At 40.3% G+C, this 6,425-nt stretch overlaps 1 pseudogene; it reads left to right on the top strand.

Moving 5' to 3' along the window:
- Positions 1–4,716: 4,716 nt before the first annotated feature.
- Positions 4,717–5,473, top strand: LOC104865467 (annotated as a pseudogene).
- The last annotated feature ends 952 nt before the right edge of the window (positions 5,474–6,425 follow it).

The following is a 6,425-nucleotide window of genomic DNA, read 5'->3' as shown; positions in this document are numbered from 1 at the left end:
AGTGCAATATGATTAAATTGCTGGAAACCAGTAAAAATAGAAAATATCCCAATAATAGCCAGAGTGAAAGCACGCATTATACCATGCAAAGGCAGATAAGGATGGCTGAAGGTGTCAGAAGCAATATAAGCAAAAAGAAACTTTAAAGGCATCTTTAAAATAGTCTACCAAAAATCAAAAGCCTGCCAAACTAGAATCTACATGGAGTGAATAACACTCAGAAATTAAAACGAATACTTTTTTAGACGACAAAAGCTGTTGCATAAAAACATTGTATAAAGATTCATTACAGGGAGATCTGTGCTATGAGAGGTACATAAGGAAATTCTTTAGGGAGAAGAAATATCATATCTGTCTTGGATCTTCAAAGAGAAGCAGAGATTCTAAGCACAGTTAAAATGAAAGTCAATATTTTAAAAATAGAATGTCCTTTTTATAGAAAAACCACATCTTCTTTATCTAGTCTAATGGAATACTACTCAGCCATAAAGAATGAGAAATTAGATTCATTCATAGGAATATGGATACATATTGAGAATATACTCCTAAGTGATATAAATAAGTCATGTGTGTAAATATCAAATCGTTTCTCTGGTGTGAAAAACTATAATAGTACATAAGATCCTAATGAGATAATTGACAATGCGAAATAGGAAGAAAAGGGCTAAAGGTGTAGGGAAAGTGGGAAGGGTAGGAGAAAGGTAATAAGGGAAAAGAAAAACAATATGAGAAAATGAAAAAATGGAAATAAAGTGTTTGTAAAGGGGGAGGTGGGGGAGGGAGTGAAGGGAGGGCAGGGACAAGGGGAAAAAAATGAGAACCTAGACCTGTCATGTAAAGGTACAAGATCCCAAGAATGGTATTAGAGAATGGGTAGATCATTAGATCAGTTAGAGAGAAGAGACACTGCAGTTTTAGGCCCAGATATTTATGATAAATTCTTTTTGGAGAGAGGGGCAAATTCAACTAAATTGACAAAATCTTTCCAACAAATGGTGCTGAACTACTGAACAGCCCTGTACAAAGCAATAAATTACAGTCCAAGAACAACCAACTTCAAATGGCTTATAAACCTTACTGCAGAAGTACAGAGCTTTTAGCAGAAACCCCAGGAAAATGTCTGTCTCTTGGTTCAGCGAATAGTTCTTAGACACAATACCAAAAGCACAATCTTTTAAAGAAAAACTATGAATTTTTGCTTTTTGGATGAAACTGTCAAGAAATGGAAATCATGAGCCATGAAATGAAGGAAAATGTGTGCAAAATATGTGTCTGATAAGGATTTGTATCCAGAACACACAGACTTCAAATCAATAGCAAGAAAATGATAGCTGTAGGCAAAAGAAAAAATTGAAAAAGCAGTTCACCAAGGAAATTATAAGACAGCCAAGACACATGAAAAGATATATTCAACACCATTAGTCATCAGGGAAATGTAAATTAAAGCCAGAATGAGATATCACTACCCACCCAGGGCACTGTTCAGTGGGAAAGTAGTAAATCAGTAAGACACAGTGGTGACAAGAGAGTAAGGACTAAAACGAGAAGCCTCTTGTAAAACTGGACACACATTCACCACACAATCCAATAATCCATTCCTAGGTATTGGCCCAAGTGAAAGAAAAACCTGTATACAAATACTTGTAGTAGCTTTAGTTATAATAACCAAAAACCTAGAAACAAACTTAATGTTCTTTTACCTTAATATAAATGAACTATGATGTGCACAACATGGTTGTATCCCACATGTGAGAAACTATGTGAACAAAGCCAGATACAAAGGGCTATGGCATCTATGATTTCACTTATGAGGTGTGTTAGTCAGCTTGCCCATTGCTGGATACAATACTGGGCACTCACAACTTAAAGAAGAAAACGTTTAACTTAGCTCAGAGTTGGATTGAGCACCTAGTCGCTGGCTTCCAGGCAGGAAGAACACGGTGGGAGCCTATGGTGTAACAAAGGTGCTTAGTTCATGGCATCCAGGGAGCAAGGCAGGGGAGCTCTGCCGGAGAGAAGTCAGCCCAGGGCCACATGCATCAGCCCACTCTGTGCCTCTCTGGCCACTCTGAAGCACTCAGGAGTGGGCTCCACTGACTTGCTGTTCATTTCACGATCAATTGAAGTTGACCTATTAGGGTTAATGGTCACAGAAGGTATTACGCAGGAGGCAAAACAGGGGGCTGTGGGTAGGGGCAGAGATTTACTATAAAAGACACAGAGAAATTGGGTAGGGAACTGTTCCGTATCTTTGTCTTGGTGGTTGCATAACTGCATCTGTCAGACTTGCAGGACTACACACCAGAAAATGTTATCTCTATTGCCGATAGCAGAAACAGCAGCAATGCATTTTGAACCTGTAGCACATGTAAAAGCAAAATACTCTACCTCAGAAGACAGGCAGAAGGGATTGGAAACACTGATCTAAGGCTCCTACACTGCATGTGAATTAGTATATAATATTAGAATTTATCGTGATATAAATCTGTGTTACAACCCTTGATGCAGTTGTCAAAGTAAAAAAGAAATACAAATGAGCCCTCTATGAAGTAATATCTAAGGATCACCTCCTGCAAGAGCAGGCAGAAAAAAACTGCATCAAAGAACACAGAACAAACAGAAAACAATTAAAGGGCATTGGATTTAAATTCTATTGTCAATCAAGGCATTCGATACACATAGCAACTTAAAAAGCTAAGTTGGTCCTAGGCACGTAGCTGTCAGAAGACTTGTAGAGACTAAGGAAGTAGCAGTGATAGTGTTGAAAAGCAAGCCTACATCAAGAAAAAATTGCATAGAAAAGGAGAATTTGTGTAATAATCCCTAATACAACATTCTGTTTTGAGACAAGCCTAACAAGGGACCCCTTGGGAGGCAGAACTTCAGGGGAAGCAGTAATTTGCCCATCAGTGCTTTTCCGATGCACATGTGTCCCAGCATCTCATCCAAACGTGGCTTTGGAGGAGAAAGGGAGCAGAGGACACATTCTCAGGTGCCCGATGGTGCCTTGCTCCTTTTCACCTCGACCACTGAGTCACTCACTGTACAAACTTGGTAATTTGCTCAGCTTTACTTAAATTTTTAAAGCATGTAAAATTATATTCAATCCTCATCTTCCTGGAAAAGGATAAGAAAAGAAAGAGGATGAGCTCTCTAAGAAGTTGTGAACACCTCAGTTCAGGAACAATTAATTACTGCTGTTTTCTAAAGCCAATGAATTTTCCTCTGATTCTTCTAGCTTTTTATGCAAAAGGGCAATATTAAATTGTATCCTTTATAACCTACTTTCTTTTTCCAAGCTAATTTGTTAGGAAATTATGAGATTGAAAACTATGATGTTAAATTTGACCTTGGCAGATTCTGTGACTGATGGGAAAGCCAAATGTCATGCATCACTAAATTTTGTAAAGAAATTATTCTTTTGAAAAATGCATTGGCTTCAAAAGAAATTTTTCATAAGGCTTGTAATCCAGTGTGTCTTGAGTGAAAGAAATGTTGAGCCCATATAGAATCCTTTTGTCTAGTAGCAGGAATACAACATGGAGGACGTAAGGCAACATATTGTGAATTTTTAATCAACAACGATTTCTTTCTTTCTTTTTTTTTTTTTCTTTTCATACCAGGAATCAAACTTGGGCCCTTGGGCTTGCAAGGCAGGTGTGGAACCACTGAGCTGTATCCCCGCCTAACAATTTCTTTCTTCCTTGCCTTTGGGACCCTTGATTTTGTTTGGTGGCCAAAAATGTGCACATTCCTAGTCAAAAGGTCATGATTTTATCAAGCATCATTTCTCAGAAGAAAAGCTGCAGTCAGTAAAATGATGGAAGGCAATTCTCAGCTGTGTGGGTCTTCACTGCCCAACACAAGTGTTTTGTGAGTGATTATAGGCCAGCAGTGTTCCCTAGCTATGGTCATAACTAAGAAATATTTTCTACCATTTCCACTTACTCACTCAGGAGTACTGCTTTCTGTTGGGGACTCTTGGCCAAGCTGTATGAATCTGCTTGGTCTACCATGAGAAAGTACCACCGCCTGAAGGACCTGAACAGCAGTCCAAAGACTGAGGTCAAAGGTGGGTAGGATTTGTTTCTTCAGAGGCACCTTTGTTTGGCCTGGGTGTCATCACCTGGTTTTCCCTCTGGGCTTGTGTGTCTCTGTGTCTCTCTGGGACCAAATTTCCTCTTATGAGAACACTAGTAAAATTAAATAGGGACTGACCCTAATGGCTAAGGTATGAAGGAGTATAGCTTTACTACAAAAATTTTGAGGGACAAAGTTCACTTGATCTCATAGGCCAAACATTAAAATCCTGCTGCCCTATGCTAAATATGTTGAAAGAAAAGCTTAGAGAATAAATGTTATAAGGAGTCTGAGTAAATAGTGATTCATGAACCCAGAGACCCCAAAAGAAAAGTTTCTGGGGCTCCTTTGAAAAAAATCACAAGGCTTTCATGGGGTGAACATGGAAGTAAAGTAAAGCTGATATCTGACTGCTTTCACTCATACATTTGTCTTATTTGGTCTCTCCTTCTGGAAAGCCCCTAGTTTATAAGTTAGTTGACAGCATTTGATTGATTGAGCTTAAAGTTTTGCTTTTCTCAAATATTTCAAGTTTTATTTATGTTTGCAACTCAGGGGAAGTTAAGAGTACTTTCAAGGCCTAATTGGTTTTGTCTGCTCAGGGATTTTCCAGGCCTAGTTTCCATTTTAAATAAGATGAAGAAGTCCCTGTACACCACCTTCTCCCAGTTTGGCCAGATCTTGGACACCCTGGTGTCACAGAGCCTGAAGATGAGGGGCCAGGCCTTTGTCAACTTTAACGAGGTTAGCAGGGCCACCAATGCCCTGTGCTCCATGCAAAGATTCCCCTTCCATGACGAGCCCATGTGCATCCACTATGCTTAGACCAACTGGGACATTGTTGCCAAGATGAAGTGTCCTTCTGTGGAGGGGCACTGCAAGTGGGAGAAGAGGAAGCCCAAGAGCCAGGAGATGCCATCTGCCAAGACGGTTGTGCAGAGTAAGGCGGCTGCCCCTGTGGTAGGAGCTGTCCAAGGCCCTGTCCCACGCTTGCCAACAGTGACTCGGGAAGCCTGCATCATGTGCCACATGCCTGGTCATGTCACCTCCTTGTTTGTCCCAGCTCCAGGCCTCACAACAGAGCAGATTCCCCTTGGGGCCATGGCCCTGCTTTTGCTTATGGCAGGGCAGATGCCACCTGCCCAGCCTCTCTAGGAGAATTCACCAAATCACACCCTGTTCCTCACCAACCTGCCCAAGAGAGACAAGCTCCTGTTGTCTACTCTCTTCAACCAGTTCCCTGTCTTCAAGGTTTGCCTGGTGCCTTGGTGGCATGATATCACCTTCCTGGAATTTGACAACTGGGTGCAAGCAGGAGCAGATCTGAGACATCCTGCTGGGCTTTAAGATCACTCAGAACAATGCCATGAAGTTCTCTCTTGCCAGGAAGTAGTACCTTTTCCCCAGGCTGCCCCTGCCCTTGTTCTTGGCTGCCTCTTCCCTCTTTGGCTCAGTCCCTTAAGGTAAGCCCCCCTTTGTGGGCCTTCTTGGAGTCATGTGTGCATGATCATCACACAGCATTTCAGCTAGAGTCTGTTCCCAGACATTGCACCTGGTGCTGTTAGGCTGGAATTAAAGTGTCTTTTGAAGTGTGGTTTTTCATGCACGCACACACACACACACACACACACACCATTAAAAGCATCATACAACAGCACTATATATGCATCCATATTTATAGTGGCACGGTTTGTAATAGCTAAATCATGGAAACCGTCTAAATTCCCTCCACTGATGACTGCATTAAGATGTGGCTTTTTTTATAAAACAGAGTACTACTCAGCCATAAAAAATGATAAACTAGTGACATTTATAGCTAAATCAATGGACCTTGAGACCATATTGTTAAGTGAAATAAATAGGACATGCACCTTTAAATGCCAAATTATTCTCTGGTATGAGAAACTGAAAATGTAAATGAGGACAAAAATGTATAATTGGTGTTGTGAGATAGGAAGAAAAGGTTCAAAGTAGAAGAGGAACTACGGAGGGGGTGAGGGAAAGGAAATAAGGGAAAGAAAACATGAGAAAAGAAGGTAAAAACTAAAAGTGATGTTGAATATTTTTTCATGCTTATATGTTGCTTTTACTTCTTTGAGAAATGTCTGTTCATTTTAGATGCCCATTTTTGAATTGGGTCTTTAAATTTGCAGGGTCCGATTTTTAAAAGTTTTTTATATATTCTAGACAGTAGTCCTTTTTCTGAGGAACAGACGATAAAATTTTTTCCCACATTGTAGCTTGTCTCTTAGCTCTTTTGGTGGTTTCTCTTGCAGTGCAAGAGCTTTTTAATAAGATGAGATCCCACTTATTGATTCTTTGTGCTAGTTCCCCTGCTACTGAGG

The sequence above is a fragment of the Fukomys damarensis genome, unplaced genomic scaffold (assembly GCF_012274545.1).
Source record: "Fukomys damarensis isolate Sample0158 unplaced genomic scaffold, DMR_v1.0_HiC HiC_scaffold_15, whole genome shotgun sequence".
Taxonomy (NCBI): domain Eukaryota; kingdom Metazoa; phylum Chordata; class Mammalia; order Rodentia; family Bathyergidae; genus Fukomys; species Fukomys damarensis.
This window is presented reverse-complemented; position numbering and strand designations above follow the sequence as displayed.